At 37.3% G+C, this 24622-nt stretch overlaps 1 long non-coding RNA gene across 1 annotated transcript; it reads left to right on the top strand.

The window, feature by feature from the left end:
- The first annotated feature begins 289 nt into the window (after positions 1-289).
- On the top strand, positions 290-20972 carry LOC114015387 (uncharacterized). The gene is made up of 3 exons (XR_003559286.2): positions 290-1177; positions 6854-6967; positions 20714-20972. It is a non-coding gene; the product is annotated as an uncharacterized LOC114015387 (long non-coding RNA).
- The last annotated feature ends 3650 nt before the right edge of the window (positions 20973-24622 follow it).

The following is a 24622-nucleotide window of genomic DNA, read 5'->3' on the forward strand; positions in this document are numbered from 1 at the left end:
CCCTGCAGCAAATGCTAGTGTGTGCTTGCACAGTGTAGTTAGTTTTAAAGGGCAATATATACAGGTCTGAAAACCAGAAGGCATTGAAATATAGAATGTATTGCATTACCCAGATTAAATAGTTGTCAGTATTACTAATTTGAAGGAGGGACCAGTGAGAGAATTGCTTTTGCTTTTGGGCAGTGTTTAATGAGGTACTCTTTTTTTTTTTTTTTTTTTTTTTTTTCTGGTTTGTTTGGTTGGGGTTTTTTCTGTATTTTTTTTTTTTTTTTAATCTTGGGTGCAAGAAAGTTGGACTTGTTTGGATCCAAGTCTTTTTAATATGAGGTACATACCATCCACCTAATGTTGCAAGTAGTTAGACAAATTATATTGGTTACTGCTACATAAATGACTTTGTAAGCAAAGCATCAGCCAACAGATAGCTTCCAGCATTGTTATTGCTGTACATGCTGCAATACAGTGTTCGCTAATTCCAGGGTACAACAGGTCTTGAAAATCTCAGATCATCTGGAAGATCTTAGGACATCTGCTGCTTGTCTGTCTAGGAAAAGAAAGACTGATGAGAGTACAAAATCAGAGGATCATTAAGGTCCAGGTTTAAAGCCACAGCCATGTAAAGAGCAGGACAGAAAGGGGCACTAACACAGAGAAGTTCAAAAGAGAAGCTTATAGGACACAGGAAAAAAGAAAATCCTGGGAGCAAAAAGAATGAACAGGTGAAAATATATGTCATGACATCCTGGCAGGGCATACCCCTTTTTACTGCTGGCCATGAGGGTTTCTGGGGTATGGCTGTGCAAAGCTGTTGTGTACCAGAAGTGCCACTAAGCTTTTAGGCCTTTAACGCATGAAAGAAGAAATGGTGAGTCCCTCTACTTTTTACTTTCCTGTGTCCCATTTGCATGAGGGAATGAAAATGTAGCCTTCAATATAAATGTCTTACTTGACGAATAGCTTATGCTATGGAAAATTTTTAATAAATTGTTCATACATGACATACTTGGCAATTATTTTCCATTGCTCTAAACTTGTATATATCTTCCTTATGCAGTCACTTAGTACATAACTCCAGTGATGTGTTTTTCCCTCTACACCTGCAGTAAGTTATTTTTCATAAGGATGAGGAAGTGACTCCTGAGACAACACATTGCTGAGAAGAATTAGAAGACCAAAGGTAATAGATCTTTTAATTTAAGATAGAGCCACTTGCCATTTCTGTTCCTTTAAAAAGCAGTCAATTCTAATTATAGAGGTTTATCTTGGATTAAGGAAGAAAAATACTAAAGTAAGCACCGCTTCTTCTACTATAACTCTAGGGTTAAGGCTTTTCTAAATGGGAATTATGCATTGTGAGGACAGTAAAGTGACTGCCATGCAATTCTAAATTAACTGTTCATATGATGGAAATTTTGTTTTTCTGAAACTATTTTCCTTTAAACTTTCCATTTAAAAAGTGGAAAAAAATAGGCATTACTGCAGTTAGCAATGATGGGGAAGAAAAAAACATTACTGAAGGTGAGACTTTCTGAAAGGAGGGAAGCACTTCTAATAGTTCTTGCAAATGTTCAGTTTCATCCACAGAATATCAGGATTCAAATGGAAGAAAACACTTGTGATCCATCTTAGCTGAAATATTTTCATAGTCCAATGCAAATAGTGAAGGTTTCCATAAAAGCTACAGACACCCTGGTTGAAAAAGATTAACATGGAAAGAATCACTTTCAGTGCAGTTTCAAAGACAACTGTTCCATTTCCTCATCTTCCCCTTTTGCCTCATGTCCCTGAAATGTTTTTAATTTTACCATATCTTCCTTTTTTCTGATAGTGTTTGTTCTCCACATGGAAATTCTTTAGTACTCATCAAGATAATCTGGTATCCTTCCCCAAGATATCATTTATCATGGGACTGTTTATCACTTTCCTTATCTGGGCCACAGATGTTCTGGCCTATATTTGGAAACTTTATTTTTTTCTGAGCTATCAAAAAATCTATGGAAAGGAATGGGACAACAAGAATGAAGCCACCTCCAACAAATACGGTTTCACAGTCTTTGGAACTTTAAAAATATTCAGCTCTTCTTTTGTCCTTGTCATCCTCTTTTTGTAGGAAATGTGATCTGACTTTATTTAGTACAGTAAAAGATGAGCTATGTGCCAAACTTTCTGGTGTCTCATTGTTACCCACATGGGGAGAGTGGCAGAAATGCTGTGCTGCTTCTTTCAAAAATCTTGGTATTGATATTGTGGTCTGCAATATTTAACCCTCAGTCTGTTTCTGAGGCAGAAATAAAGGAATTGGAGTATGTTTTCAGTGTATTTTGTTATGGATATCTGTGATCTTACCCTGAAAACTACAAGCCTCTCTTAAATAGACTCATATAATACGAAGCTAGAGAAGACTTTTAACACCCTCTGTTATATGTAACAAAACTCTATATATAGAGTGGCCAATACAAGACTTTGGAATGAAAATAAATATTAAGAAATGAACAATATCTATTTTGGTTTTGCATGTTTTATTAACTCAATGTTCTCAAAGTAATATCCTACTGGATGATTAGAAGTTATATTTTTCCAACTGCATTATACGTTTTTACTCATAACCCTATTCTTGTATTTCTTGATACAAATATGCCTGGAGTTACATTTTCTTAAGAAAATAGCCACAAGATGAGAAGTCACGAAGGAAAAACTCTTGAAAGGTACCTACATGCACAAAATGAAGTGGTAAATATATATGAGGCATCAGTGTAATACTATAAAAAGTTTATCCAAAATGATCACAATGCAATCTAAATCAGCTTTAAAGGAAAATGTGGTTAAGTTTAATTGCAATGGTTATTTGAAGTAGTTTACTGTGTGTAGATCATAGCTGAAAATCTGTTCATGTAGAGATGAACTGCAAGAGACAGAACAAATAAATCAAATAACAAGCCCTGTGACAGTGAAAACATCCATTTGAATTTTGACTGTCGGGCTTTTGGTATGTTATTTTTCTGAGTAATGAATGGAAGCATGCGCTGTACTGCAACTTTACCATGCTCGGCCCAGAGGATGCACTATAGATGTATACAAGAGTTCAGAGCCTTTGCCTAATTGCAGAAATGTACCTTGAGTAGACTGGACTCTTAGTGTTCTGTTAAGCTTCCTCCAAAGTATAAGGACAAGAATGAAGAGAGAGACTTGTCAGGATGGTGGGAGGTAGTAAGAAGTTTGCAGCCTTCAGGATCTAAACGAGCTGTCCTGAGAACTCCCTTTCCCCAACAGTAACAGATCGGGTGAGCACCTGGACTTACTTCGCAGCTGCAGCAGGGAGTGCCCTAGAGGACACCTACTCAGCACCACAAACGTCCCTCTCAGTACCTATAGAAGCGCTGAGGCCAGGCGTACTCCACTCAGAGGTGATATTTCAGCTAGAGAGATCACCCAGCAGGAGAGATCTGAGCAGGCAGTAGAGGTGACAAGAAGTGCAGTAGTGCTTTCTCCTGCAGCCTGGAGAGGAGCCTGTCCAAATGTGTTTGGGGCACTACCAACAATCACTTGTTCTACATTCTGTTTGGGGGTATGTTTTATTTACCTTTTAAATGGTTTCATGCTCTGTTGCTGTGCTTGCTTTCCCAAACTAATGTTGTGTTCCTGTTCAATTTAATGAAACTCTTTGTTTTGTACCAAAACTTTTATTTGCAAGTGGGAGCGTATTGTCCAGTGAGTGATTCCAGGAAAATACTTGTTTCTCCTGTTTGGTTTGGTCTTGGTTTGGTTTTGGTTTTTCTTGGTGTTGGTTTGTTGTTTTTTTCTTTTTGGGCGGGGGCGTGGGTGGGTATTGAGCTGTTTTTAATTCCATTTCTTGAGAACTCTGAGTTCAGAACTTGGCACTTACTGCTATCGAAAACTCCTGACAGAATAGTCAAAATACTGTATATGCTAGGGAAAAAAAAAATATTTCCAGTAAATAAAGTGATAGTAACTCAAAACTGTAGTCATTAGTAATCTAATTAGAAATCAGTAGAATTCTAAAAGGGTTTTTCAGGATACCTGAAGAAGGCTTCCAGAGTTAATGAATGATTCAATCCATAACTGGCCTGAAAGAAGAGTGCTGAATACATTTGTTTAAGATAGAAGTGCCAGGCTTTGGACAGGAAGAAAATCTGATAGATATTCTGCATTTAACTTCTAAGTGTCACTGAAACAAGTCTGTGTGGAGTATGAAGCTTCTGGTAAAGCTTATGTGACCCCTCTTATAATTTACAATTGAATGCTACTTTTACATATGGTTAAACGTTTCTGATTTATTTTTTTAGAATGTTTCCCTAACAGCATAATTAATTGTTTTAAGTTTCAGATTTGAAATTAACAAACTTGATCAGAGACAGGTTTATTAGTTGCTTCTTACAGGGTATAAATAAGAAACTTCCACAGTGCCAATGTAAAAACGAAAACAAAACCAGGCCAGATCCATGACTTTATCCAGCAATTAAAACGAAACTTCAGTAGTGGTATATTTTTTACTGTAATTATGACGTGTTTCTTTAAAAGAACGCAAATTTTCTTTGCAAATGGAACAGCCCAAGTATCTGTAGCAAGCATCCAATATTCTGTTTTTCATCTGTAGCAATGCCAGGAGTAAAAGGGGAGGAACTGTTATTTAAAAGTCTGTGGAGACAGTACTTGGTTATTTTCTTTAACTCGGTGATGAATCTGCTTTTAATATATGTGGAGAACAAAGCAGTTCAGACCGTTACACTTTCCAAGCAGAATGTATGAAGAGAGGCAATTTCTCATGCACTTGAATGAGGTGGTTGTAGGCAGTGCTTGTCTAACATACTAGTTCTTTGACTTGCAGTCCCTGGATTGTAAATGGCTCCAATATCTACCACACTGAAGAACCGTTTCCTCGTCAGTGAGGAAGTAACAGGTTATTCATTTGTGTGTTGTTTTGTGGTTTTTTTTTAATAAAATCCTTCATGGATTAAGCAAGTAGCATGTTAATCACAATGGAAACTATGTGATATTAAAGAGACGCAAAAGCTCCTTGCGTTGCAGAGTTGCCCCTTTTGCCCATTTAAAACTCTCATCCAGCATGAATGGTGTGTGATTCCTCCAGATCTGAGTTCTCCCAGCTGGGGCAGTCACATTTTGAAAAATGCTCATCAGAAAGTAAGGAGAGATAGTCCTTCTAGAGCAAATTCAGCTGTAGTGTTTGATAGTTTATCTTCAAACCTGGCATGCCATGATGGTGCTAACCTGCAGGACCTATGGGCAAATTACCTCTGAGCTGCTTGGCTGGATTCAATATTTTAGATATAACTTTAAATAGTATTATTGTATGCATTGGCCTACAATGCTAGGCCTTTTTTTTCCCCCTTCTTTTCCCAAAAGCATCAAAGGCAATCCCAGTCTGCCCTTTGGGCTTGCACGCATCTCACAAGTGCCCGATCTTATCTGAAGGCGCAGTGGTGCGGGGAGTCCATCGGGAATGTGGGAGTCCTGGCTTCAGTTTCTGTCTGTGCTTGATGATTGAATCCTCATCCCCTGGTGGCTAGGAAGTATTTAGGATGGAGATATTCCAAATTTTAATTGGATGCAGAAACTGGAAGCCAGAATTCCCTTCTTCCAGGTGAATGCTGAAACAAGTTAGGTTCTGGAGTGATATTTGTTCTTACTTTCTGCCTTATGTCTGTGGCTTCATAGTTAGGATGTGACAGCAAATTATATGCATATGATTTGTCCATTTATTCAAGGACGCAAATATTTTCACTTCATTGGAAAAAAATTATGCTGATTTTCACTGAATCAACCAATGCTGGGTATTTTATTGGGGGTTTCACTATATACAAACATTTTACCAACTTCCATCACAAGCCAAGAGCACTGCAGTGTTTCTCATCTTTATGGTTTAACAGTGCATATTTAGAGAGACAGGGTTCTACCTTGTTACTTTTACCTCTTCCACAAAATACAGTCTGCAAAATACAGCTATCTTATGTTAGGTATATATTCAAAAGAGATTACACGATTAGCTAAGATGGGAAATTTTAGAATTGAACAAAAGACATTTAAGCTGAATCTTTCTTTTGTGTTGTTTGGTTGGGTTTTGTTGTTTGAATATTTTTTTTTTTTAATATAACAAGCAAATTCTTACTTTTGGTCATTATTTTGTAAATAATAACTAAACATAAGCATGTCTCTACCTTTTTACAATGTTCCAGTATTGCTCTTTGCTCTGAATTCTTTTATCAGGTTACAGTTCAGTATTAGACAAGCAACACTGATAATTATATATATTCATACATTTGCTATTCAGAGCTGGCAAAGACACATATGGTGAATAAATTCTTTCAAAAATGTAGTGATGTTTATATTTGCAGAAGTAAGGGATATGAGTAAGAAAAAAGTTAAGGGCACATTATGGAATGGAAATTACAAGAAATTTTTAGGCACTTGTACTGCAATTATTCAAGTTGTAATCTGATGTTAGCATCTGTGCTGTGTTTTATGTTTAATTTCAACTTCCTAACATGAATTTTGCCTTTACTAAATGCAGTATACAATACAAATAAAACCCCTACTACAACTATCACAGTAAATAGGCATAATTCACAGACTCAGCATCTCAAGGGTATTATATGATCTTTGTCTGTTAAACAGAGTTAATGTTCACCCTATGCATGCACCCTCACATATAATAAGGACCCATTCTCAGCACTTACATGGTTTTATTGGTAGCATTTTAATGCTGAAATTCTGTGTATTATTTATGATGCTAGAATAATATGGTTCTTATTGCAAATTAAGTCAGTAGTTTCCAAGCACCCCAGCCTTATCAGTGTGTTGTTCTGTCCCACTTCAGGAAAGCTCCCTTCAGCACATGATCGGCAATGAAATTGCAGGGACTTGCAGATAGACAGAGTTGAATAAACTATTTCTATGAAGACATAAGGAAGAAACAATCAGAAGTTCAAAGGTCAGACGTTCCTGTTTAATTTTTTAATGATTTCCAATTCTTGCCAAGGTTCCCAGTATCAGCATTCTGCTCAGTTATTTGCCCAGCAGTCATCCTATCCGTATTTGATATAGGATAATTAGCAACTGGCCTTGAGAAATGCAGCCCTTTCTACCATCTGCATAATCAATGTTAGAAAGTGTTCCACTTCCTAGGCATAGCCATGTATTTTCTGAACAGCTCTTGATTTATTAAAAGGGATGTAATGATTATGAAAAGTGTTAAACTTACAGCCTTCTATTGACAGTGGTTCTGTTTAGCTTCATTAGATGTGATGCTAACATCTGTCCATTGAGATGGAGGCCACCTGCTCATTTTATGTAAGTACTAATAATCATCAATTGCTAAAGACCAATGTATTCAGTACATTAAGCAGTGCCAATAATAAAAATGAAAGTATTTGTTGTTCCTTATCAGCCTTCCAATTTCACCTTCTATTGCAATTATTGTATTACAACTTTCTGCAATCCTTTGAAAGCAGGAAAGAGTAACAGGTCTCTGTCCTTTCCATCTGGTAATTTAAGTCTCACTTAGACACCACTCTGAGATGGTGGTGCTGGTTTCACTGGTTGGCACAATGACTAGAGAATGCACAAGCTGTGAATGATCAGATTTGTAAATGGTTTGTAAACACTGGAGAAATAAGGACGTTCTCCAGTATGGCTTGCCAATAGTACCAGGTGACATTACATGAATTTAAAATAAATACATAGAAAAATAAACCCATTTTTTCTGATCAGTGACTTATAAAATGATGCCTCATTCCTTCTTTCTCTTAAAGATAACCAATACAGTCTAAACTCCTCTGTACACAGCAACTTATATTTTATGAGCTGGTAGAATGGTATTTTTGAAAACAACAGCTCTTTCTTCCATGTCTGATAAGACTCTTTTCCTTCCTCCTAAGGAGTTTATACTATGCTGTATAAAAGGAGAGAGATAAATCTCTATAGTATCTTGTAGTATTAAAACTATGTCAACCACAGCTAAACAAGTACCTTTGTCAAAAGGACAGACCATTCCTGTAATCTTAAAGGCATAGTCTTTTTGACAAGACAACTCTAACAAAGTCCTAGAAAACTCTCCTGCTATTAAATTAGTATGTCCATTCAGCATGCATGCATACAAAATGGGAATTTATGCTGTGTTAGACAATAATGCACTTACAGAATTTTTAGCTTAATAGAAACAATGACCTTAATAAGCATATTAAATTGGAAGACTCTATCTGATGATGTACATATTATTTTGCGACTAACAAACTGAATTACATGCTAAAGGTTTGCTGTCAAATTGAAACCTAGTCAGTCCATTAAAATGATTTAATAACAGGTTCCTGTAGTGCAGTATTTCTGCATCTCCCTTTAACTACTGTGGTTTTAAAATCCGTTTTTTCTCACCTCATTTATGAAAATATTTCTCTCTCTTTTAAGCATTATGAAAATTGAAAAGGGGTATAAGCATATAGGAAAGATGGTGAAACCTGCCACGTATGATGACGTAAAAGCTGGCCATATTAAAGTCAGTAGGAGAACACTAGTGAGCAGGAATTCTCAAGAAACGTACAGCCATGTACACCATGAAGACATTGCATATAGGCAATGGCATTGTTACTACTGTACATCTCCCAAACTGAACAAATTAAGCATATTCAGAGGGAAGTGAATGTTTTTGAAATAGATGGTTAAGTTTTTATTATTTAAAACCAGGTGGTTTTTATCAGTTAAAACGTGTTGAAGCAAGTGGGATTGTTTATGAGAGAGAATAATCTGAAAAAAAAATGTTGCTTTTTAACTTTTGTTCCTAAGAGGATTCTCTGTGGATGTATTGTGTGATTTTTCCTTGTATTTAATCATTGTATTGCGTGATTCCTGCTCTACCTTTCCTACTCTAGGCAAAATATAATCTTGGAACCCAGCTTCATAATTTCGATATTCATATAATTTTACGTAGTTGATGAATCCAGCGTGCAATGGTAAACAGCAGGGAGGGGCTCAATGGCAACTCATTTGTTAGTTTTCCCACTTGGAGGCTGTTATTTTTATAAATTACTGATATTGGACACTGTAGGAGTGCCCTTTTTCATATACACTGAAGTACTTCACTGGCCCCAGGAGTCACTAAGACTAGTGGATTTTAATAGTTATAGATCTTAAATGGAGGGTTAGAAATTGTTTCTTTTCATTACAATTACAACAAGGAATTAACCCCAAGGGTATCCACTTAATTTCATAATATATAGACTGGAACGCTAATAATGTGTCTCTTCTAAAATGTAATAAAGAAGCAACTGCCCCTTGGCTCCCTGGGGTAGATTTCTGTAAAATGTATTGCAAAAATGTAACACAAAGAAGATTTTACATTAACAAGCTTTGTAATGACGCTAGCTCCAGTACTCAAAGTGCTCTGGAGCTCATAGACACTAAGTATTGGCACTGGTTTTACAGCAGGAATTTAGTACCAGCACTTTTGTATCGCTTCACTGGTACAAGGGAAAACTAAAACAGTGATAGAAGGAGTGGAGGGTAATTTACAATTAAGCACATAAAGAAGTGAAGGAGCAGAGGGAGGAAGAGGGAGTACAGTAGTACAAAGTAATTACTTCCTTCAAGGTCCACTTGGACCTATCCTCTAGCCAAGTTTCCTGTGTTATTTTAATCTTCCATGCCCTACTGCAAAACAAACCTTGGCCTTACAACTGGCAGCAAGTGAACTCCAGTACATTTGCTATTCCATTTCCACTTGTGAGTAGCAAAGTAGCCTCTGACCTCTCAGTCATTACGGATGGTGACTGTGGAACAAATTCCTGGCCAAGATCTTAAATACTGGATCAGGCTGTGGTTTTAAATCTACGTTAAAGACATTTCTATTTGCTGATGATTTTAATGGGGTCTGACTAGATAGAGCATCCTGGGAAAGCTTTGCAGTAAAGACAGCAAGAAAAGAAGTACACTAGCTGTGCCTATACTTTCTATACTGAAAGAAAAAAATGCAGTTAAAATAAAAATCCATTTTGTTTTGGTTTGATTTTTAATGATAATGCTTCCAGGCATTTCTAACAGAGGTTCTAAGACTGTTCCTTCTTAGGGAAAATTCATTAGGGAAGAAACCTTTGGCCAATGTTTTTTAATTATGCATGATATGGCCAGAACTCTGTGTGCTCACTTATGTTGCAAATCTTCTGTTTGTGACAGCAAATTTAAATAGTTTTCCTGACTAATCACGGGTATGTGCAAATGCTCAGCTGATGTGCTTGTACCCATCCTCTAAAACCAGATTCCCCCAGTTACCTGAATGAGAATTTTACCTGTGATCTGTGGCCTGTACACATTTATTGGACTCCCACTTCCAAATGCTGGGAATACAAACTTAGGATCTTTGAACTAACTTTTCTAGATAAATGGTAGTTCCCATTTAATTTATGTAAACTTTTCTGTAAAGATGCAGAAGCACCCATCTTTAACAAAAGTTACTGTTGCCAACTGTCAGAGATATGCCAAGGCAAGAGTGAACAGATGTCAAAAAGGCTGCAAAGAAAAAGAATGGAAATGGAAAGAATGAGATAATACTTTGTTCACCAAGACAGTACATGGCAATACCTCCAGCAATACCTTATAAGCAGAGGTGGGAATGCCAAGCGCCACACGTGCCTAGGATTGCCACTGTATGGGTCAGCCAGGAGAAGGCGTAGCAGGGGCTATTTGAAAAGTTGGGAGATCAGATCAGAAAGATCACAGAATCGCAGAACGATTGAGGTTGGAAGGGACCCCTGGGTGTCATCTTGTCCAACCCACATACTCAAGCAGGGATATCTAGGGCCAGTTGTCCAGCACCATGTCCAGACAGCTTTTGAATATCTCCAAGGAGGGAGACTCTACAACCTCCCTGTGGAAGTGCTCAGTCACTCTCTCAGTAAAAAAGCATTTCCTGATGTTTGCATTGCAGTTTGTGCCCATTACCTCTTGTCCCATCACTGGGCACTACTGGAAAAAGCCTGGCTTCATCTTCTGTGCACTCTCGCTTCAGGTACTTCTCATATTGATGAGAACCCCCTAGAGCCTTCTCCAGGGTGAACAGTCCCAGCTCTCAGCCTTTTCTTGTAAGAGAGTTGCTCTAGTTCCTTAATTACCTTCCTGGCCCTTCTCTGCAGTATGTCCATGTCTCATACTGGGATTCTCAGAACTGGACACAGTGCTCCAGGTGCTACCTCACGGGTACTGAGTTGAGGGTTAGGATCTTCCCTCTCGACCTGCTGGTGCTGCTTCACCAAAGGCAGCCCAGGATTACATTAGCCTTCTTTATTAGTTCAAAAAACAAATAAACCAAAATATCTGGGCTCTGCAGCTGGCATTTTCAAATCACGGTGAAGTACAGTAGGTTGCTTTCTACTGAGGTGCCTTTGTGCAGTTTCAAGCCTTCCCTCACTTTTCTTTTTTGCCTTTCTTTTTCCATTCCTGTTTTCCATGGATAGTGACCTAAAAATTTTGACTGATAAACTCCATCTTAAGATAAATAATAATAAAAAAACCCCACAAAATAAACTGGGAGAAAATCTAAATTCCAAGTCTTGCCAGCTGGCTTCAGTTAATTTTATTTTCTTGGTATAAAATTTGGCATTTCTGGCCCTCTTTTTTTTTTTTTTCCTTTATTGACATGAAATTGAAGTGGGGGAAAAGTTTTACATAAGAGAGTTTATGTTTTAACAACTTTAATCACCTTCTCCAGGTTGCAATGTTAATTTTCTTAACTGTATCTTGAAGTCAGTTTACTTAATAAGAACAAGAATAAAAATGTCAAGGAAGAACAGGACAGGTAGAATAGAAGTTCAGCATGTAACTGAGTTAGAAGCTTCAGCTGAAAGAGTCTGAGGAGAAAAGTTTCAGGTTAAATGAAATGCTTATAGACATTTCTCCCACTCGTGAGTAATTACTCATATGCAATAGAGTAATAATTGCAATTGAAGTCATATGAGTGATTTTAGCACTCAGGTTTCTAATCATGGATCATAAGCTGGATTTTAATCAAGGATAAATTAAAAAAAAACGTTATGGATCTCTTCAAGAACTGCTTTTGTATATGACAAGTCAGAGTTGTTTCGCTAGGTGAAGTTAAGTTGAAATTGTGTGTATGTTAGGAATTAAATTGGAGATCTTAGTGTAAGGACATCCATTTCCTTTCTTCATATGAAAGCACGGATTACTAAGTTTCTTCCATCTATTCACAAGTGATACAAAGGCAAGTCATTTCAAGGGAAATCCGTGTTATAGCAAGATAACAAATGTGATGTACTTCACAAACAGCGTTATCTCCTTCAACCAGATACAAACATAGATACTGCAGGTTAGGTGCCAATTTGTTTCACACAAATGACATGCTGTAAATCACTCCTGCTGTATTGCCATGTATCTAGTCATATTGTACCCAGCCTCTGCAACCCTAGAATGGATTCATTTGTAATGTAAGAAATGTGTGGTAAAACATATACTATAAAAAATGGAAGTGTCATACTTGAGAGCTGGAAGTAGAAATCTGAAGCACTGACTATTCCTTTTTCACAGGTAGTGTAATTTTTGCCCTTTTTGTACTGCCTCCATCCAGTGATATATAAGTATGTGCTTTGTTTCACAGTAACGGTGATGTCTGTGATAGGTACCAGATGTTCTGTAGCCTTTATTCTAAAACACCTATTCTTTTTAAATAAAATGGGGATGCATACCTTTTATTACAGCATGAAAATGTTACTTGTCCATTTGATATGTTTTTTAAAAGGCATAAAACCCCAAGTCCTCATAAGTACTAAGGTCATATTTATGTAAAGAATTGTTTTTGAGAAACTGGCTGTAAAATGTTTGTTGGGGGGGGGGGGTGTAGGGTTTTTTTTTGTTTGTTTGTTTTTTAAAAATAATACCAATTGTGCACAGTCCAAATTGTACTGGATGTGTCTGTATTGTGAAAAGTATGAGACAGCTATAGACTTCTCCTTGCAGAAAATCTAATATATAGATCATTAAAAATAAACCTGACTTGGACTCTTAAGAAAGGTAAGGAAGGGAAGAATGTTTAGAATACTAGGTCCTCGTGATGCTTTCCAACAGGTTGTCTTGAAAATGCCTCATCATAAACTCCCATGGGAAGCTCATGTCAAAGTAATGGAATAAAATGACATGATGTTTACAGTCAACATGGGGGTGATGCTGAATGCATAGCTGGAGGTATGATACCGGCTGAAGGGATGGGGATATAAAAGCATGTTTGGGATGCTGAAATTACCTTTCCCTTTGACTGGGGAGGAAAGACTAGTTAAACTGATTGCAATTAGTAATTTAGCTGTGCTTCATTTATTTAAATTCTAGATCTTTCAAGACCCTGTTGCCCCATATTTTTTTCTTTTTTTTTTTTTTTTTTTTTTTTGTAGTATTTGAACAGTTCCAACTGGAAACATGCCACCTCCATCTTCCGTGTGTCTATAATATCACTTTTGGGGGATTAGAAGGGAAACTTTTTTTTTTTTAATTTTTCAATGTAATAGAGTTGAAAGCAGTTAAGACCCAGCAAGTTTAATATTAGAAAACATGAGCGTGTTATTTCATAATAACTTGTGGCTGATGCTTGCTGTAGGTAAAGGCTGAAAAGATCAGCTTCAAGGGAGTACATGAGAACAGGGATTCTGCTAATGGACTTCGTGTTCTCAGGAGACGAAAAACCTTGGAATCGTCTCAGCTGAGGCCTTTGAAAATATCCATTGTCCCTGATCAAAAGTATAGTAGATAAAGGAAGCTTAGAAGTGGATGGAGTACTAAAGGTAGGCTCTGAAAATTTTACCCTAGGTTGCTTTTATTATATGAGCTAAAGAGCACTCCAGACTTGCATTGGATTCAGTTAAAAGCCTGGAATGTGAACATCAGGTAAATGCCTGGTATATGTGTGTGTGTGCACACGTATATGTAGCACAACCTCCCAGTGTTAAGTGAATGAAGTTGTGTGACTTTCTATGTAAACCATTTATCTACCTGCTTGTCCAGATCAAAGCTGAAGCAGAATGCAAAGTCACAGGTAATCAAAGAACTGAGCTCTCTTTTCAGCTCTGTTTAATTATTAAAGGAAGTTTCTACCTAACTTGTTTTCAGTAATATAATCCATGACACTGTAGTTTAAAATCAATAGTTCTTTGGTTAAAACTGAAAAATGTAACAGGACATTTGAACATCACTGGAAAGGACTGAATCCTTATGCAGTACCTCACCAGCCAAAACTACTTTTCAGAGGTGATGTTTTAACTATGGTATGTTTGTGTCTGAAATATCAATAAGATGCCATAGAGGGTAGTAAAGGCCTAACCTTTTAACATCCAGTATCTCAAAGAAATGGACCAAAACAGAAAAACCTTTTCTAGAAATAATGTTCTAGCTCTTACCTTAAAAACGGGTTTACTAGCACAATGCTTGTCTGTCCTTACCTTGTGCAGTAGCAGATTTCACAGGATAAGACAAATATCTGAACATTAAATGAATTTCTGTATAGCAGAAAAATCATGGGACCCTTGATTATTTGTCTGAAAATTAAAATGCCACTTAATCAGCTGTCAGAGTAGTGGAAGGACTTCTCAAGCTGTCATCATCAGAAAACCACCTCAAAAACAATGGAAAGTAATTGGTGAGCTAGCCAGAGCTCAGAAGCATATCCAGTAAACAGTAAAAAAAAAAAGTCAGAACACTTCTTTTAAAACTCCAAGTGAACTGTTTTCTGAACTGATGACTAACTCTAATCTGCTGTACAAGTCTGCCAGTATCCTACCGCTTTAGTGGGGGAAAACCATGTGAGCTTTTACATGGCAGAAATTCCACAGTGCCTTTCACCATTCAGGATTCAGGGAGTCTTAGATAAAAAGCAGCATGGATTCCATTCCTAAATGTCAAAAGGATTTCTGGCTTTTTGAGTATGTAGGAAGACCATGGTAACTGATTTGAAGTACTGTTGGACTGGATCTGGTCCCTGTGACTAGCAAATAACAAAAGCTGTTTAATTCTCTGCCTTCCTGCATTAAGTGCATCTCTGTTGTAAACTGCTCTAAAGCCCTTTTTGAAGATGCCTCCTTCCCACCTACTGCACAGCATTATGTGTGTGAGTCCAGAGCAGTGGCTGCTTATCTGAAAGGCTAATCAAACAGTGAGGTATGTGCTTGTACTCAGGAACAGAGGTCTAAAGCAGTGGCTGAGGAGGATATTGCAACCTATGGGTCTCAAAATACCCCTCAGCCATACAAAACAAAAGTTTGCAGATGTATTAGAGGAAAGGGAAGCTAGAAAGACTGGTTTAGCCAGGCTTTCTTTGCTGAACAGTGTGAGGACTGACCAGAAGGAGGGTATTAAACTCCTGTTCAGTTAAGGAGAACTTGAAGCAAGTAAATAATTTTTTATCTTTAATGTAGAATATTGTATGCAACGTATGGTTGAGTAGGGACATAAATCAGACTTTTCAGGGAGTTTGTATGTGAGATATGATAACTGGTACTTAGCAGGTCTGCTAAAAAGGACTGTGGAAATACTTGGAGTGGTCTTTTTGTAAAGTTGTTTTTTTAAAAGTTGATTTGATTTATGAATCTGAAAAAAACCTTCTGTGTCTCCTGGTTATAAATGTCAAGGAACCAAAATAATATAGTGCACCTTGTGACTAATGTTTTAACTGCACCAAGATATTGTTAGTGTGGAGGGGCATGTGTAGAGAATGGGAGCAGCTTTTGAGAAGTGAGGGAAGTATTTCTATTTATAACATTGGTCATGCTGTCTTACTCATCTCTAAACGTTTCAAATGTGTCATATGCTTTTATTAAATCATACTTCTTTTATTAAGAAAATCCGAGTGGATGCTTCTTGCTTCCACAATACTGTAGAATACACTAAAGTTCACTTGAGGAGGGAAAAAAACATTCTGCTTTCATCCCAAAGTATACCTTATTGAGAGTTGTAAACAAACTACACTTTCATATTCAAACCTGCAAAGCAAGGTTTGTGCCACTTTTCTCAGTAAAAGGCAATGTGTGGTTGTACTAATGTCTTTAGGGAGATATAACTGTCTGGAAAAATGAAGGTACGCCAAGGTCTTGGGTGTAAGTAGGTCCAAAATTCATTCTGATTTAAAGCAACATAATTATGACTTGATTTTGGTGTAGCCAGTAAAGTTTGTACAGAGCATTCATTTTTATTATCAGGAGAGAAATGGACTGATCACAGCCAAGACATTTTTCATGGTCTTTCTTACTTGCCTTGGGCAAAGCCTGATGAATAGCAGCAGAGACAGCTGTGCTTAGAGCTAGAGATTGTGGCTCTCAGCCTTACTTTGTGGCTACACAAAAGCACAGCTTACTGCTTGAAATTTCCAGCCAAACTGCTTCTCTACACTCTATCTGTTATAAAGCATACACTTGTGCACCAAATAAACCCTTTTTACTTGAAGAAATTCACTACAGGAAGTGCTAATGCCATGTCTATTTAAACTTGCATAGAATCCATTCCCATATGAGCTTTAAAATACTAGCTAAAAGACTTTCAGAATGCCTGATGTCCATATTGTTTCCTTTGTTGTTGTTCAAGACCATAGAGAAATCATAATTAGTGTAGCTAAACTGATGTCAGTAAAAATCCTAGGTGTCCTTAGTTACTTGGGAGCAGATGATGAATCGGGACACTTAAAAGCTGCAGAACTGGTGTGAGTAGGATATGTGAAAGACAAAAAAGTAGCAGCACGATCCTTCTTATTGGATGGGTTTTCAAAGAACACCCAAATCCAGATGATATAGGAAATTACTGTGCCATTCACTCATTGAGGCTGCCTGAAATGACATGTGCTGTCATGTGTTTGTAATTTTGTGATCCTAAATCTCTTCTCAGGACAGTGTGATGGTGGGTAACATTGTGGTACCCTGTTAGATGGTTTTTGTGTAGCTGGGGCAGCCAGCCAGCATGCGGCAAAGTGGGTAGAGTTCTCTCCTTACCTTCTGTGGGTCTCAGCCATTCACTTACCTCTCAAAACAGTGTGCTAGCCACCATCAGTGGTAGAGATGGGACTGTAATCAATTTTAAGTGCCAAAGGGCAGATAAGCTATTGCTTTTGCTCATGTGGTTACCAGTACTCTTCTTTTAATTATTAAATATTTATCAACGCAAAAACTCTTGAAACAAGGTTTAGGTATCTTTTTCTCTATACCTCGTGACTTTGTAAATTGGGAGGTGGGAGGTTGGACGTGTGAGCATGAATCCCTCCAAGGCAGAGAACTGTATCCAGGTTTTACATGTGGTGAATTGAGCACTTGTTTTGTGAGAAGCCTAATCTATTTGATTATATGTACTAGACAGGCCTAGAAGATGAGAAGACTGAACAACTGTCTAATTTATGGTTCCAGACTGGACTTTGGTGGGGGCTTGGCACCTATTTCCTTTCACAGTTATTCAAATGTCTGATACTTGAACAAATTGCTCCGTACAAAGAAGTGAAATTAACGCATCAGCTGCAGTTTCTTATGTGCTGTATATGCAAGTGATCTTACCCATCTTTCAGTTCAGGAGAGGTATCCTTGGCATTCAAAAATATTCCAAATCATAAAAGCACGTTCAAGATAATAAAGTCATGCATGAAGTTTCTTGTTTATGTGATCTGGACTTACAAGCAGTAAAGAAAGAAACTTTCTGGTGGAAAAATCAAATGTGTCCGGCACCCAACTGCTTTCAAGGCTGGAGAGTGGTAGCGTTGGGTAGGTGGGTTGTGCTTTTACATGAAGGGGTCTGTGGGATTTGGGTGGTCATAACTGCTCTGTCAGGAATTGATAATCAGAAAGTTGTGCTAATGAACCTTTTCTGCTTCCAATACTTAAACTACATAATGTCTTCTACTGCAGCACCCAACGTGGATGCACTTGAATATTTTTGTATCTAGTTCTGAATATCTACCTCTTACTAATTTCCCACTAGAAACTTCACTTTGAGGTTTAGACATTTAAATATCTTAAATTCCCTGACTATCAAAAAATCAAAACCAGATACAACAGAAGAAGTTACACAGCAGGCATGTTTATGGCAAACAAGCTAATATTCCCATTGTGTGTGAACAGGAGATCAACATCATAACATGTTGACTGTAACAGTAAATGTGCTCCCCAACTTCTTTGTGTCTGTGTTCAGCAGTCCAAATTATGATGATCATACCTATTACACACAACTATTGAAAGAATTAATTCATTAATGTTTGCAAAGAACGTTGAGGTCCTCTAGCAGAAGGTACTACACAATTGCTCTGTGTTAATTTATTATTCTTTATTGTTGGATTCAATACAACACGTAGTATAAATCTTTACAAAAGCAAACAAAAAGCTAATCAGGAGTCTCTTATTCACACTGTCAAAGCTGGTAATGACCAAATAGTCTTGTTTGTGGAAGTACAAAAAAAATAACCCATGCTACTTGGTATGTTGAAGCAGCAATTAGCACGCATTGTAGGGAGAAGAAGTGGAGCTAGACCAGAAATGAGCCTTGATGAGCCTAATTGCCTTTAATTATCCCTAAACATTTTCTTGTTGTCTGTCTTATGAAGGCAGAAGAAACCCTGTAGCTCTAAAAGGAAATAAGGCTTGGTTTTGTTTTCCTCTTTTAAAGAGGGACATAATAGCCACCATGGAAACATGTTCTTAATCAACGACATTAAACTCCTGGCTGCTCTGCTTCTCTTGAAATTGCCTAGCTTCATTATTATCAGGGGGAAGGAGGAGGGGAAGGAGTTTAATCACTATTTAGCTTTTCTTAGCAAATTAAAATATTAATTACAATACACATTATTTTATCTTTGCTTAAGCTATTTGTAAGTATTGGTGAATGAGAGCTCACTTCATGTTGGAGTAATTTATTCTTAAACTATTCAGACTTACTTTTTCAATTCCTTTTAAAAAATCATCGGGGCATGAAATGCTGTCTTCTGAGAGCCAAGAAAAACTGTCGTTTGTTTTTTTTTTTCTTGGTCTTGAAGATAACTGTATAATTAAAGGTGCATTTTCTAAAAACTAAAATGTGATTACTTCAGCACAGTGAAATGCTATGGGAAGCTAGGCAATGGAAGGCCAGTCACCTCCAGACTAATGGACGGATGTTTCTCTTTTTTGCACATTTGCAGTCATCAACCTGATCTTCTTAGTTCACAGAATCATGAAAAAGAGAGGAGGAGGCTTTTGGTGAAAAGAACTATCGTAGAAAATCCATGGCCTCCACAATTCTACCCCTCTCAAAGCTTAAGTAATATTAGTGATGTTAGTTTGGTTGACAGAATACAGAAATATGGTGTGATTAAAAAAGTTAGTTATAAAATGAAGAAGATCAGCACTATTTTGCATCTTTTGTGAGTGTTGTACATCCTTTCTTGGTGTGTCCATGCCACTTCTAGTTTTTCACTATAAGCATTCTGTTGTTGCATTTCATAGGGAAGAAAATTTGCTGAAAGGGAACAAATTAAACAATGACTCCACAACAAACTGTGGCTCAGTAAACTTTTTAATTAAAATGTATGCTGGCATAAATCAGTATAGTTCTATTAACTGTAATGAGGCTATGTTGATTTATACTGACTGCAGAAATAATTAATTAATCTATTAAAGTAGTTTATGTACAACTATATGGAAGGCTGTAGGAAACACATAGCACTATGTCAAACAGATGTAGTCCTACACACATTGTTGGCATTGCTGTAGGTCATTGGACAATAGACCGAGAAAACCAAAATCATATTACTATTTTTCACTAAACAGTGGCTTGTGACTTCTGCTTTCCTTATGGTTGTCTTGCAAAGATTGTGGGTATTGCTGGAAAAAGCAGGGCATGACTATAAGTAGCTGTGAGAGTATTTAGCCTCTATTGAGAGAGCCCTACTAGCCATTTGATGTATGTCTGGATTCTGAATATTCCAAAGTGTTTAAGCTTAAGAGGTATGTAGGCTGATTTAATTAAACCAAATTGCCAAAATGAAATCTGTTGATAAACAGAGGGGAAGAGACAATATGAATCTGGCCTTGAAGTAAATCTTTTAGTCTTTTATTTTATTTTTAAACAGTCAAGTTAGCAATTAAGAAAAAAAAAAAAGTGAAGTGAAATTTCCCAGTGGCAATTTCCATTTCAGTTCAGTTCTAAACCCGACCTCTTTCACCATCATGATCTCTTCCTTTCACCTTAAAGAACAAATACTTTAAAAGCCCAGGGTATATATACAAAGAGGGTCAACCAATCCAAACAATATTTTTAATTGTAGCCATGGGATGTTCATCTCAAAAGACATGCCATGAGGTCAAAGGATTTTCATTTCTTAATTGCAGAAATCTTACATAGGCTTACTCCTAGACATTGTTGCTGACCTACATTATTGATGCGGTCTGACTTGTTGGTCTGTATTTATTTTGTATGGCCCCTCATTCTCCTGCCCCATTGCCATGTTTTCTGAGTCTTTTCTAATTGTTCTCATTATTGTTGCTATTGTTTTTATGCCACAAGAAAAGCAGAGAAAAATGTGTATGAAGCCTGGCTACATTACCTCTTGTGACAGCAGAAACATAGAATATGACCATTTCTCATTCTTTCTCTCCTAGCTAAGCACAGGCAAAGACAGCATTTGATTATTCCTGCAAGACTGTATATATATTACCTCTCACTAAATACAATTTCCTTTTTTCATATGCAGGTGCTCTTGGTCTAACACGTGACGGGAAGCATTTCTTCCCAGGACCCAGACCATTGCAATGCCATCCTTTGCTTGGACTTTTCTAATAAATTTATGACCCAGGACATGAAGCTGGGTGATTATTCGGAGTGGTAGAATGCTAAATATTTCCCATCTTGGAGGCTTTGAGATGGGCCAAACCCATGTAGAACCATTAAGCCACTTTTCTGAGTTACTTTGCCTTTCTATGTTCAAATGAATTTTCCTTATTGTATAGAAGTAAAAAAATAAAATAAAATAAAAATCTCAAGATTTTCACCCTGCCAAACTACTGAGTTTAACTTTCATTTTCCATAGGGCATACTAACCACAGTATCATGTGGGCTTGGTCTAAACACTGCTCTTCCCTGTACTTGGGTTGTCACTTTAGAGTTCATTGTATTACAGCTACCCAAAGACCTCGAAGTAACTCATGTATATTCCTAGCTGAACTAAGAAATTAAATCTTTAATAGTAAAATATCTATATTATCTGCTAGAGGATGATGAATTGGTGGTTTTGTGTAGGATTATGTACATCTTGTGCACAGATGTTTGACCTTTCCTTTAGACATGTGTTACTTATGTATTTAGTGAGGAATGGGGTTGGCTTTCTAGTGAGAGGTTGGATCAGGCCTTTTGAAGGCTTTGTTTATGCTTCTCTGTGGCAGAATCAATGCAAGAGAGCAAAGGATTGCTGCTATTTGCCCCTTTACCTGTGTCAGCACAATTCCCTACAAGCTGAGAGGAATCCAGGAATTAGAAGGCTTTTTGGGGGTAGAGGGAAGAGAAGTTAATAGGAACCATACTAGTACAGCTGCTATATGTGTAACGTTTGATTTGCTCTGTGATCTTTCCTTGCTGTATACAAGGCAGCAGTTGAAGGGAGAGTTTAATTTAGTCCTGAAATGGGGTTTAGCAGCTGGACTGCTGCAGAGTTCAGTTTGGATTGGAAGTCAGGAGCAGCTGTTATTTCAAAGGTGAAATCCTGCATCAGTCTCTCACTGGTCCTGTTGATTTCACAACCTCTAGTATTCTTAGGTCCTCTTATACTCAAAGTACAATTTCATCTTGTTTGAAGAGTGCCTTTCTCAACAACTTCATCTTGTTTGAGCATCTTGTTTGAAGAGTGTGAGGGTGGTTGTGATCCCCAGGTCAAGGAAGACCTGGTTTCCCAGCTCCTGGTAAGCTTAAAGAGACCCTGAGCTAGGATCCAGTAGCTTGTTCTAGAAATGCAGAAATGTGAAGAAAGCAATAGCTTCTGCTGAATTCCTGATGATCCTATTGGTGTAGATTATTTTTTTTTTATTATGTATTTTTAATTACAATGAGGGCTATATTCAATATCTTTGTTTTATATACGAGCACCTAAAATTATGTGCAACTTACTTTGAGCCTAGGAAAAGATGATCTTCCAGACCTAAGTAGTCATCTTATGCTGCCATCAACACTTTACTATGTTCTTCTGTGGCAGTTATTTTACTAGGTTTCATCTCTGTTGCTTAAAAAATTGCCCTTTCCCCCATTACATGCTGAAGATAAAGCAGCCTCACAGACGGATCATGAGAGGTCAGCCACAGCAGACTGATACTGACCTCTACATTTGATCAGAGACAAGCCCTTGACTTTTACTGGAGTGTGCTTTTCTCTTTTGTTTTGGTGAAGCTCATGTCCAGTAGCTACTTGGAAGTAAAATCAGGAAACACACCTCTCTCTTGTTCAAGACAAAGACAAGGGTCCTATAGCTTCCTACTGACCTTGACTGAATGCAGTGTAACAGCAGTTAGTGACACCAGAACAATTCTTTAACTTGGCATGGCTGTGATAATACAGTCTTCAGACTAAACCTCTCAAAGTTTGGAGCATCTAAAGAAAGGCTGGGTTACAATAGTTTAAGGAGTACTTCTAGTAGTCATTTAATTTCTCTTTGCCCTAACAAGAAATCTTTCCATGAACAGTAAAGATGAGAAAGAGTGAGAATACTTTTTTTTAGTGGATACGTTTATTAATATTCCTCATTTATCAATTACTTGCAATAGGTGTACAAAAAAGCCCAAACCCAACAGATGAGATCTATCCCAGTCTACTCTGTGATAATGTATCTCTTTGCCTGTTAGCAAGCTCAGAACTATTTGCATATAAAACCATATTTTGTTTCTCCTGGGAGTCTTTTCATGGTGAATTGGTAGTTCTGGCAAACACTTTTGAAAAATCAGTTTATACTTGATAGAAATAGATTTCAGATAGACATTGTGAAGTTTTGAAAGCAATTCTACCTTTTGCCGTTCCATAATCACACAAACATAATTATGTTGCAGTGTGATGCTGTACAGTTAACTAAGATAGAGCTGGTATAAGAAACAGTAAAGTGTTTGCAGAGTGGCCCTTTGCCAGAATAAATATGTTGTGTTCCTCATCAGAGTTGCTAAGCCCAAGTGCCCAATGGTATGACTATACAGCTCCCATCAATTAGCTATTCAATTCACAGGTTCCTTCAGAGTTCATCTTAGTTCCTTAGTTCCTTCAGAACTTCCTAAGAACCCACCTCCTCTGTAACAGTGGAGACCCTGTGATGGTGCATGCCCCTTAAGAGTAAGTATGGAGAATGGAAAATCTTCTAGGATGTAAATGGTTAAATTGAGAGTGTTCAAGGAAGCCTGACTCAAAACAAAGCTGTGGTATATAAGAGGGAATGTTTTCTAATAATGTAATTATATAAATTTTACTTTACATTCTTAGTGCTACCAGCCGTGGAAGCTTCTGTTTTAGGCAGGATCAAATTGGAAACTGGAATGTTCAGCCAAAGAGCAGCTTAGTAGTGAAAGCAGAAGCCTTGACTCTGGAGGCTGTTGAGCTGATATCTTGAAGTGTAAAATTGTATTTCTGAAACTGCTAATAAACAATCACCCATGGTCTCCAAGGGGCAATTTTGTCTTGTATGTTACGCCATACTTCTGCTTATATTGATTACAACTTTCTCCATTTCTGATCTTTGCTGTATTTTCTTCCTTATCTTTCACTACTGAGCAGCAAGCTTGTATTTTATGTGCAGAATAGATGTTAGTCCTGTGTAAGCAGCATATATGACGTTTGTATACCACTGAATTTCACTTAATTGCATTGAACTGAAGTGACTTGAAAGCTGCCTACACTTACATCAGATATCAGCATGGGATGAACATCACCTCTTAGGCAATGCTGTATGGGCTTTTGTGGCTAAGAATTACAGTGAATCACTGTCATAAAATGAATTCTCAAACCATAGCATTTTCAGCCATAATAGCTGCTGACAAGCTGGTACCACCTAAATAATTTCAAAACCCATGGACTTTGGAATTGAGAGGTATCTTCTACTGTTGGAGTAGATTTAACTTTTTCCTGCCAAAAGCAGTAAACCCAAAGGTCATATATATATATATATGTACATACACAAACACAGTGGCATAGGTACATCTGATAATTCAGCAGAACTCAGTAAAAGATAGTTGATATATTTCTTAAAGTGTCATATAAAGCACAGACAACACAGTTCCTATGACAGAATGATCGTAGCATGAATGGACACATTCCTTCAGAAGTGGAGTAGACCTATAGAAAAACCTTCCTGAAGACTTAAGTCTAGCCTCCTGTCTTCTCATTGGCAGTAAGTTTTTTAGTTTCTACTGCCTGTAAAATTGAAAGATCAGCTTTTATCTGGCTGCACAGTTGCCTGGAAAAAAAGGATTCTTCAATTACAGGTGAAAGTAGATTTATTTCTAGCTTTTGACACAGATTCAAGACGTCCAGTGGCATTGCAATGTTGAATATAGTCCAATCCATTCTCTTACAGTTGTATTTGACATTGCAGGATTTTATTTTATTTTTAATAACCTTAGTAACAATGCTTTCAAGA

The sequence above is a fragment of the Falco cherrug genome, chromosome 12 (assembly GCF_023634085.1).
Source record: "Falco cherrug isolate bFalChe1 chromosome 12, bFalChe1.pri, whole genome shotgun sequence".
Classification (NCBI taxonomy): domain Eukaryota; kingdom Metazoa; phylum Chordata; class Aves; order Falconiformes; family Falconidae; genus Falco; species Falco cherrug.